The 11,762-nt window shown below is 40.6% G+C and overlaps 2 long non-coding RNA genes across 2 annotated transcripts in view; one reads left to right on the forward strand and one right to left on the reverse strand.

Annotated features, from left to right (window-relative positions):
* Window positions 1–3,877, forward strand: part of LOC106947189 (uncharacterized) — a 15,744-nt gene extending 11,867 nt beyond the window's left edge. Inside the window, exon 3 of the long non-coding RNA XR_001424936.1 lies at window positions 3,866–3,877. This is a non-coding gene — a long non-coding RNA (uncharacterized LOC106947189). The remainder of the gene's footprint in view (window positions 1–3,865) is intronic.
* Window positions 3,878–6,014: 2,137 nt separating this feature from the next.
* Window positions 6,015–7,574, reverse strand: LOC106947185 (uncharacterized). The gene is made up of 3 exons (XR_001424932.1): window positions 6,931–7,574; window positions 6,419–6,454; window positions 6,015–6,224 (listed from the first exon to the last, which is right to left on the reverse strand). It is a non-coding gene; the product is annotated as an uncharacterized LOC106947185 (long non-coding RNA).
* Between the last annotated feature and the right edge of the window lie 4,188 nt (window positions 7,575–11,762).

Genomic DNA, 11,762 nt, shown 5'->3' on the forward strand with positions numbered 1-11,762 from the left:
AATTGTACTTAAGTACAGTAACGAAGTACTTGTACTTCGTTACTTCCCACCACTGTCTTGGACCTTGTTGTGGCAGAACTATTTCATCTGATATATTCTGTGTAAGGTTTTCTTACTTGTACTAGCTTGCTAGTATAAGCTAGTAAGGAGTAGCTTGCTAGCTAGCAAGTACTATAGCAGCTTGTTACCGGTGACTTTAATCGCCACCAGCAAAGGAAAAAATAATCGAAATCCTGGACCACTCACTTTGCAACTTCCAGGACCCAAAATATTGTGGTTATTGATGACCAAACGGGTCATCTTTGGTGTCAAATGAGTAAAATTTTATGCCATATTCTTTCAGTTCAAGTTCCTCCACAGTAACAACAGGCACCAAATCCTAGACTGTCTTCTAAATTGATCAGTGAGGGGGGGAGGGATGTCTTAATCTAGTCCTCAAGGGTCCTGTATGTTTTAGATGCTCCTCTGACTCAACATCTGAATTTGATGAATAGTTTATTACCAGGCCTCTGAAGAACTTGATGACTTAATGAGGAGGTAATTCAGCCATTAATTTAGCGATATTGGAGCAAGAACACATCTATAACAGGGGACCAGCTCCTGAGAACAGAAATTGGGTTTAGAGACTGGCTATGGCCCTAGATAGGTTACCAGGCATCCACTCACACCTGACACAGATCAACTTAAACATGTTTTTAGACGATAAAAGGAAGTATGCACTGGGAAAACATGCAAATATTACACAGAAAGAATCCAGTTGGTGCTGGATCCCTTCGTGCTATTGTTCAGTCCAACCCAGGCCTGGTTGAGTATTATTATATGTTCTTGAATGTAATTGATACAAGCTGTTTCTATATGCATTGTTTTACCTGCCAAATGTATGCAGGCAGTCCTTAAAAATGTGTTAGCAGCTAAGCCAGGTCTGGTGCATATTGTTGCACCCTCTAAACCCACTAAACAAGTAAGTCCGCTTAACACACACTTCCATTACAGCATAACACAACAATGCTCCTCCCTGCCCGGTGCCGAGCGTGCCAGAGGGGAACGAGACGAGGGAGGAGAGGACGGAGAGCCATAAGGGAGGCAGATTAGAGAGCCGACGGGCCTCTGGGGAGGAGACAGAAGAATAAGAAGAGGAAGATGAAACACGTAAGGAGTGCAGAGGAGGAGGTAGCTGTTGGTTAATAGCATCTGACTGAGATTACACCGCCACTGGGTTTACCTGATTACAGCTCAGAGCTGGAGGACGATTCAAAAAAGCAAAGAAAAACAAACTTGCACACATTCCGACAGCACAGGAATCCACGGGGAAGGCGCGGCGAAGCAGCAGCTGCAACAGCCTGGACAGATGCAGACATCATAGGGGAATGTTCTGGATTAAATAAGGCAGTGGTTCTGAAACGGCATGTTCAAAGATCCCAGTATCATTGCTCACAGGTCCAAGGCTCAGAACAATAATGACAAACAAATCCTTTTTATTGAATTTGCTGACAACTTCCAAGTAAAACTAATGTCAAAGCAGATGAGGTAAAACTTAAACATAACCACAGACGGTTCGGATATAATCACATCCCAGTGTTAGTGTGGTTATGAGTATTTGACTCTGCTGCTGATATCACCACTAAGCACAACCCAACCCACATTACAAACTCTGCTTGGTAATTATTGATGACTCGTGTTTAAGGCTGAGGCCTTCCTGTCCGTCTTCAGTTTACAGTCATCTGTACAATGTTATTCCAACTTATTGCTTAAAATTACCTATTTGATTTTGTTTGTTTGTGTTTTTAGAATATTTAAAATAAAATTAAAATACGTAAGCCAAATGCAATCTGACACTATTGATTGGTGTTTGCAAAGAAACCAATCAAACCAGGATTATTTATTTTCCTTAACACTGATTGGCAGCAGCAATATTTTAGAACATTTTAGAACATTTTAGAATATATTCTAAATATTCTTTTAGAATATTTCTTTGTCTAAAAGAAGAAATATGGAATAATATAGATAGACAGTTTCCGCTGTGCGTATTAATGCATATAAAGGTATATTTGTTGCTTATGCTGTTTAAAAAGGCAGATTAAATGTTTCTTGCAGAAAATCTCAGGTATTTGTTTTATTTAGACAGATTTAGAATAAATCACACATGACCATCTTCTACAATAATTAGCATTTTAACCTGTTGGTCTCAGGTTGTCATTCACAATGACAGGGGTGTCAAACTCCAGTCCTCAAGGCCCGCTGTCCTGCAGTGTTTAGATGTGCCACAGGTAAAAAACAGTGGAATGAAATGGCTTAATTACCTCCTCCCTGTGTAGATCGGTTCTCCTGAGCCTTGCTAATGACCTAATTATTCTTTTCAGGTGTGGTGCAGCAGAGGAACATCTAAAAGTTGCAGGACAGCGGCCCTTGAGGACTGGAGTTTGACACCCCTGTCACTAGAGGACCCAAATTTGGGTCCTCTAGTGACAGACAGGTTAAGCATCTATTCCAACATTCAGAGTAAAAATTGACTTAATGTTCAACCGAGGTCTCTGTGCGTGTCGTACTTTAAGAATCCCTGGAATAAGGTGTGCATGTTGTGGTTGCAACAGGGATGACTGAAAACATCAGACGTATTATTTCTCCAAAGCTGTTCCTCCTTTCAGGGCTCCAGAGCAATCAGTGATTGTTTCATGTAACACACAGTGTCTCCTCTCTCAAGCTTTCCTCTTGATCTATGTTTCATGCTTTTGACTGGGGCGCATGAGACTCAGCCAGCAGTCGAGTCGCAGAAATATCCAGGCCTTACAGGACGACGAGGAGGAGTTAATTAATCACCAGAGTCTCAGTTTCCTGTTACCTCATAATCTTGACCATAAAAAAAAGAGCTAGATAATAGAAATAATAAACAAAAACAGTTATATTTCCAACAATGTTTAAATAAATGACCGGCCCTATCACATTTATGTAAGGATTACTCCGGGGTTCCAGGATGTTTTCCAGACAAAGCGCAGCCATCTGAGGACTTTGTCTTCTTCGTTTTCAGAGAAACGGGGATAAATAGTTCTAAAGATTTTCTCATATTTTATTTGTAAGCTCCAGCCCTACTTTCAGCTGTTCCATTTCCTCTAAATGCCTTACTGATGAACAAAAACACATCATCGTGCATTGTGAATCAATCCCCCTGTTAGTAATCATCTTGGGTTGGGTCCTTTATTAGAGTTATCACTTTTTTTTTTCACCACATCTTGAGAGAAAAAAGGAATTTGAGCTCCTCGCCCAAGAGAGACAGTGCAGAGTCGATTAGTCATTTTCTGTGAACATCATTTGTATTAATAACAAGTGGGATTGCGCCTACAGCTGTGCCTCAGCTCACGTCCCTGTGATGAATGCTTTATTGGTTTGGGTCCAATATTTCTTGAATATTATTATTGGTGTATGTGTTTTATATTGATTTCCTGCAGTCATGGGTTTCATTGCTTATGGCAGCTCCTTTTGATCCATACAGAAGTGCAGGGAAATAATTTAGAGCTGAAAGAAGTTAACATAGTTACGTTCACATGAGCACAATATGTTGCTGTAGGGCCTTTTAGTGGTGACACGCTGCGGTGAGAAACAGCAGCAGTCCACAACATCAATACACAAACTTGTTTCCGTCTGCATCCACTTCAGTCTGTGAAATTGCTACACGGCCTACGGGAATCCTTCAGTGGGGTCCCCGCAGAGCCGCAGCTGGACGTGAGTCAGAGAGGGAGGCAGATGCACGATGCAAAGAGAAAGTAGGAGGTGGAGGGGAGTCAGTCAAAAGTTGGGAAATGTGGCCTCTGAATAATCAACGCCCAAATCAATTTGTTCAACGTCCAAGAGAAGCGGGTGGACTACAGAGGAATGTGTTGAGTGGGCGGTCGCTCGGTGCGTCCAAGTCCATATCTCAGACAAACACGCAACAGCCAGAGAGGCTGTCGGAGTGTGGAGAGAGATGGCCAGGAGGGATGGGACCGAGCAGAGGGCCCACTCACACAAACACTGCTTTACTTGAAGCTTCTCTTATTCCACTCATTTTTAGATAGACTGCATGCACACAAATTTACATTTTTTTAATCAAAGAGTTTTCTGTGTCCTTTCAGACTTTCTACATTTTTATCTGTAACTACTTGTTCAACTTAGCAGCATGAAAAGAACTGCCATATGGTCTGCAGAAACAACCTGGATTTGCCTAAAGGAAGCATAAACATCCTCAACTGTTTAATGCGTTAAAGCCGCAGTATGTAACTTTTATTTAAAAATATGTTGCTTTCATATTTGTTAAAACTATCCATACATCGTGACAGCCTGGTATGAGACAGGAAATCCATGAAAAACAATGAAGTTCTTCCACCTTTCAGTGCAACCTGAAGAAATGCACAGCTCCCAGTCAAAAACAACCAATCAGAGTGCTGTGGAGTGTTTTAACGCTGTCAATCAACCTTGTGCGTACGCTGCCAAATGTGCAAATGGCAGAGAAACACCTTACTGTTACAGGAAAACTGTTTATCTGCCATCCTCAGTAGCCATGCTAACTAGCCTGGGCATTCATGTCAGGCTCTGCTATCAGGGAGAAGCTGTAGCTTAGCAGAGAACATGAAGGGTGTGAGCAGCATCTACACAAGCATGATCGACAGCACTAAGATCCTCCTGGTTCTGATGTTTCGTTTCTGTTTTTCTGCAGTTGCCTTTGGGAGAAGAGAGAACCTAGATTTTATTACTATTATTATTCTGTGCTTTAACTTTCCAACACAAATTTCTTACTCATTTAACTACCACAGACCTTTGCTATTAGTCCTATTCTGTCATAAAAAAAATGAAAACCTGCCAGGAAAAATTCCCTGGATTCAGTGGAACGTGTTTCCTGGAGATCTGGCCTGCAGGCAGCAGCTGGCCCGCTGCGCCCAGATCAGTAAAGGCAGTCGTTTTATGACCCCGCCTCTCCGCATTTTGATTTTAATACACCGTTCTTCTCCACGCCGTTTTTAATGTTTCTTTTAGCATCCAACAAATTTTTCTTCACTTTCATTTACATTCTTATGGTGTCCTGCTTCCCAGAACACTACAGATGTAAATTTTCTCCTCTTTACTAATATTGTTTTGTTAGTGTTGGTCTAACGTGGGAGGAAGGAACAAAATGTTCAAACCATTTTTTTTCTTTTGCATTTCTGCTAATTTAAATGAAGGTTTGTTGAGTCCTCTGGAAATTAAAGATTTATAAGAATAAAAGCACCAGTTAACTAACGATGAGAAATTTTATTACCACCAAAGAAAAATAATAGAAAATTAAAACATAAGCCACATTCCACTTGGTAATAATGTGAAACCATGAAGGATCACTGAGGGGGATTTAGACCCAAAGATTCAGGAAAATTGTGGCTGAAAAACTAGCATTGTTTATTATTACAGGATGTGTTATTTTTCTGCAGGCTATGGCAAGGCAAAGGTAAAAGACAGTAATGAAAATGTGGGAGAGGCTGGCAGAGAAGACTGGGGGGTGAGGAGAGAAAAGAGAAAACAAACTGAACCCAGACAGAGAGAAACGAGTGAGTAAGGAAGAGAAGAAGTGTGAGTGGCAGGTGACTGTGCAGGACTATCTGGGCTCAGACCGTTCAGATCCCCTGACATTTACAGAGTGGCCGATCGCTCTTTGCCATCCTCCTCTTGAAAAGTTCAAACGCACAAACATCCACAGAGGAAAATGTTACGCTGTGTGGATTAACGCTCTCTCTCTCTCTCTCTCTCTCTCTCTCTCTCTCTCTCTCTGTGTCTCTCTCTCTCTCTCTCCCTCTCTCTCTCTCACATCGCTCCCCTCCATCCTGCGCGTGCTGCAGCTGTCACTCTGTACGTTTTCATGTTGGACTGGTTTTAGGTTTGTCTCCCAGCTTTGTTTGAATTTTAAGCAACAAATCAGTTCATGGTGTTGAAACTAGATAGAAAAACTGCTGTGTCTAGTCACCTGGATGGCTTAGGCAGGCTGGCAAGTAGGAGAACAAGGTCACAGTCTTTAAGGCTCTACAGCTCTAATTTCTTTCTTTTTTTAAAAATTTCTAATTTCTATGTTATATTAATATGCTAGATCAGAGGGTACCAAAGTCCAATCCTTAAGAGCGACCATCCTCCAACGTTTAGATTCCTTCTCCGGCACACCTGAATCAAATGAATGGCTTGTCGCCAGGCCTTCATTCTGCTTCATCTTTGCTGTAGCTGTTAACTCACATCTGACCAAAACATCAAAATCAGGTTGCAAAAAATTGATTTGTTACTTTTGAGCCTCCAGACTATATTTTTAAGTTGAAAGCAAAAAGAAGCATTTTGTCGAGACAAGAATAATCGATATTAGGTCCCACAAAGACTGTGCATAAAGCCTGAACTGTTCCTGTGCACACTCATACAGCAGTCATCACATTCTCACCTTAGAGGGAAAATGTTCCAGAGACGAAAGTTTTGTCTCTGAAAAAGGCAGGACACATTGTTTGCTGTTAAATGGCACCAGAGTGAACTGCACTGAGTTCAGTCTTAATACGTACATTTCAAAATCGCGGTGTGCCACTCATGCACATCACTGCAAGTGACGTTCTAGAAAAAGTATAAAAGAATGGTCATTTCAGGCCAAGACTGAACTGACCGTTATTTCTTTGGACATGTTTGATACAATACAGGCTAGTTATACCCCAGTGTTGATCATGCAGACAGCTGCACACTGTCAGAAGCCCAGATTTAACCTATGTATAAAGGTAAAATGTTACTGGTAAAAATCACAGCATAATGTATTATAAAAACAACAATAACAATAAAAAAAGTTGAATAACACTGGAAAGCCTATTTTCAATTCACAAATAAACTGAAAGTTTATGTTAAGTATTAACCAGGAGAGAAACCTTTGATAGCACCTGGTTGAAATAACAACTCAAGAATAAATATTACCTCCTTTCTCTGATTATCAGGCCAGCTTTGGTGCTTGAACTTTCTGCGACCACCTCAGTTGCACCAAAGAGAATCTTCCTGCAGAGATGATGGTGGGCCTGCCCTGCTCGTCACCTCTTAATCAGACTGTTGGCACTGGCTGCCCAGAATTGGATCAACCTTTGCGACCCGTGCTTCTGCGCTGCTTCCAGAGGTCAGCCTCACATCTCTGCACCGTCTCTGAGGCAGCTGCAGGCTCTCCTGTATGAAATCTAATTTCTTCCTTTTCCTTCTGTTTTTATCTCTTGCTGGTTTCTTTTATTAACCCAGATGTGATCTTTCGCAGCTCATACTTGAATTACTAGAGCTTCACCACCCTTCCCTCTTCCTGGGCTGTGCCAGAGCTTTGAATTTCACATTTTAGTCACATTTAGACATGATTTACTGTCTGACAGTCAATATTACTGAGACCTATATTTTTGATGCCTGATTGAGAACTAAGCTGTTCTTTTGAGCATAGGTGCAGAGCGCTTGTGAGCATAGTTACCTTGATTAGATTCGATTGCAGGACAGCTGCAGTGTAAACAACACTGATTGCACATTGTCTGCAGGAACTCTTACTTAGTGTCCAAGATTAGGGTATGTCTCTGTCCGAGAGCTGTAAACAATGATAATCAAGAAATGGAATAAATAAACCAAACAGCTGCAACGTTTTTCTGAGATGATTACAGACCCTGACTTTAATAGAGTGTCAGGCCACCTCTGATTACAGCACACACTTCAGTAGTTCAACAAAACAACATTTACATTTCTAAACGGATGCTTTGTAGATGTTTGAGCTTGAACTGATTATCCTAAATCTGAACTTCTTTATAAGGTTTTATGCAGGTCAATCATAAAACTATAGTGAGTTCATGCTCTGCGGCGTCCATTCTTTCTCTAAGAATGACGTTAAATGCAATTTCACAATTAGTTGTAGCTTAAATTAGCTTTACATTTATTTAAACCATACCATTCCAACTCTGGTGGTGACAGCCAAACTGAGCAAAGTCTCTCTTTGTGAACTCTTGCACATTTCTTCATACTTCCATAAAGTAACCGACCATTGCACAGGTTTACCATGAGAGTCAGTCTGCAGCCATCAACAATGAGTATATTTTTACCACCACACACACAAACGTCCACTTCCCTCATTCCCAGCTTGGAGCCATATCCAATATCTGGCCTGACTGGGTTGTCCTGAATCATCCCCTCAGGTATGTAAGCTCTTCATTAAAGCCGTGGCAATCAGAGAGGCAGAAAGTACAGCTCCTCGTAAAGAGAATGGATCACTTCCCCATCTTCCGCAGTAAGCTGTTTGCAAGAGTAGACACCCTCCTCCATTTTCATTAGCGACCTGACTACTATATATTCTCCATATAATTGAGGTTGAAACCTTCTGCTCTGTAATGGGTCTTTCCATAACAATCTTTTAAAAGTGAAAGCCTGCCATCCTCGGGTGATGTGAGATATGAGTTTGGGTTGTGTGTGTGTGCGTATAGGTGTGTGTGTGTGTGTTGTTATCAGGAAAATTACTAATAGTCATTTTCTTTTTAAGCCACTTTTCAAAGGCAGCTTTAAGTAAACAAAGTTTTTTCCCCAGTGTCTGAGACACAATGTGTGAAAAATAAAAGACAGAAATGAATAGTCACAGTCACATAGTCAAAGTCCTGGACTTTTCATGGAGGTTTGATCTTTTTCGTGTACAGCTGATGAATTTTGATTAGTGCAATTTGACAAATTGAGCTTTTTCTTGTGAAATCTGTTTTCATGCAGACAAGTTGAAACATTTTCCAGACTCTGCTTCATTTGCTGCTTTTATGTTGCTTTTAATGTTTCAACCTTTAAAGATATTTTATGCCTGCTGTTGTTTTATGATAAGAAGTTTGTGCAAGAAGCAGATTACAGTGTTTACGATTATTTTATGAACAACAAGCCCCTTTATAGACCTAAATGAAAGCAATAATAACCAGGTTTCAGCATGTGGGCAGGTGTTGATGCATTAATGCACAGTCTCACAAAAGTACTCCTCCCGTTTTGTTGCTTTTCAGCCACAACATTCACTGAATTTTATTTAGTTTGAGAGACTAATAGCTACAAGGTGGGATGGAAAATGGATGGATGGAGGGATGATAGACTGACAAAAAGTCATGTGAAAGGAAATATGGATGACATTTATGTTTTGTTTATTACAAATACATAAAAAATCTAAAAATGTGGCTTCGAATTGCAATTAACCTCCATTTCTTTGGTTGCCCTTAAACAAATTCAGTGCAACCAGTTGCATTCAGAGGTCACCGATTTAGCAGAGCACTCTTCAGTCCGTTATCCTGAAGGGGCCTTATTGTGCTTCCCTGAACAGGTTAGGATAGGTCTATGGCAGGGGTGGCCAAGTCCAGTCCTCGAGAGCCACCATCCTGCAAGTTTTAGAAGTATCCTTACTCCAACAGACCGGGATCAGCTCTACAGAGGCCTGATAACGAGCCAGTCATTTGATTCAGGTGTGTTGAAGCAGGGATGCATCTGAAACTTGCAGGGTGGTGGCTCTCGAGGACTGGACTTGGCCACCCCTGGTCTATGGGCAAAACAAAACAAGTTCAGAAATTGTTTGCATGTAATTTCCGTCTGGTCAGTTCTGCATATTGTCAGAATGAGCTGGTTTAGATTCTCTCATCACTTTAAATCCAAATAAGATGCTGCTTGTACGTGCAAGTCATTTTTCCCAAAAATACTCTATATATAGTGACGTAGGGGAGCTGAAAAGAAATGCACACCACACTTTTGAGATTTTTCTCTGTGAAACATTTTCATAAACCAATGTCCAGTTATGAATTACTTTGTGTTGCTCTATCACATAAAATACCATTAAAATACATTGAAGTTTTCTGTTGCAGTTCCACACAGAGTGAGTAAAGTCATAAAAAAGCAGCAACTTTAATCTGCAGATCTTAAATGCATGTGTCACGTTTTCCCATTGACTTCAGTCAGATCTGAGGAAAACTGATTAAATGGAGCTCCAGTTATAAAGAGAAGTCAAGACGGTCAATGTTAAAATGAGCTCAAACAGTTAAGAAAATGTCAGTACTGAAAAAAATTAATAAAAAATTGCACCTTCCTGCCTATTAGCCTATCAGCTCGCACCATCAAACCCACTTCCAGCCAGGAGAGGAGTGGGGCTACCTGTTAGTCTGGGTGATTTGTGGTCATGTATAAATTGGAAGCTGCAGTCTGAGTCAAAGCAGAGCCATAAATAGAGGAAGGAGACGACGACAGCGCCGAGACAGATTCCAACAGAACTGATGGAAAGCAGTGTGATGCAGATGAGGAACACTTTCTTGATAACTGTGGTGAAAACACATCTTTCTGCTGCCTCCGAGCCAAAGAGGAAAAGGCCAACGCAACGCATCTACAGAAAGATGGAGATTTTCACAGAAGATGTTTTACTTCATTTGCTGCTTCATAAGGTGTTGGATTTATAAATAAGTAATTAGAAAAAAACTCAAAAAAGTCTTTCTCAAAAGAGTCTTCAGCTGTTTTTTAATGGACAGTTTATTTAAATTGTGACCCTCTTTTATGGTCATGACAAAACAGAGACACACACACACACTCATACCTAAGGACAATTTAGAGTAACAAATTAACCAATCAGACCACAAGTACTGATTTTGGACCAGATGTGAAGAAGCTTGAGTACAGCTGGGCATTCACTGTATCATTTATCATCATGATTAATCATTATCATGATGAATTTATGGTAAATTAAAAAACAAAACTCAATAAATATTTTAGTCCATATTGACCACCACCCACAGCCTGAGTACCAGTGTTCACACAGGCATGATTGACAGCACTAAGACCCGCCTCCTGGCTCTGACTGGTTGAGAGAAGGCGGAGGAGCTCAAGTTTTTCACAAATATGTAAAGCTACATACTGCAGTTGTAAGAATAGGAACACGTAGCTTATGCAGCTTGTTCAGTGGCCTAGTCAAAGTGTGAACCTAACTACAGCAAATTCTGCCCCAGCAGTATAAAACAGTCATTGCCAGTCATGTTTTCTCTTTTGGTATTGCTGCTGGCACACAGATCTTTACTTTTCTTTGCAGCTGTTGTTTTGTGTTTTTATGTGAAAGCTGTGGCAGCTTTAATATCCCTCTGGAATTAATAATGTTTTATTCTAATTGAATCATGTTGTTTACCGCAATTACTTTGGGGGCAATATGTCTGAGAAAAGATCTGCCCCGAATTCTTATTTATGAGTTTTTGGTCAACTGCATCATTCATAGTCAATGCAGCCGAAACGCAGATGGTCAGGATGTGGATCCTTAGAAAGCTGCTGGGAAACTCCAGAGATTTTAGTCAGCTCCACTTAGATCTGCATATTTAATGTGTCTCAGGTTGTTGAGTCAGGGTTTGAAAGAAATACTGTTTGACAGAGCTAAAAATGAAAAGAAAATGTAATGAAATGTTTAAGCGTGAGCAGCAACAAGTTGGGAGTTGAAAAAACCCTGTATTTCAAAGCCATCTTCATGTTTGTTACTGCAGATGAAAATCTCAGTGTTTTTCTAAGCAAATCAATGAATTAATTCATAAAAGTTCAGTTGGGTGCTGCTCCTTCTGGTGTCTTACCTGGGTCTGTTCACACAGAGGCTAAAAATGGAAAATGGATGCCACCCAGGAAAAAGTTGAACATGTGAAATGCTGACTCAGTCCAGGGTTCGTCAGGTCATTCTCACTTCTGTGCAACATACTGTCTGTGCCTGCCTTATTTAATGCACACATGTGAATACATTACTCTCCCATGTGTGCATCTAAAAT

The sequence above is a fragment of the Poecilia latipinna genome, unplaced genomic scaffold, assembly GCF_001443285.1.
Source record: "Poecilia latipinna isolate Pla-1442-1.1 unplaced genomic scaffold, P_latipinna-1.0 Scaffold228, whole genome shotgun sequence".
NCBI lineage: Eukaryota > Metazoa > Chordata > Actinopteri > Cyprinodontiformes > Poeciliidae > Poecilia > Poecilia latipinna.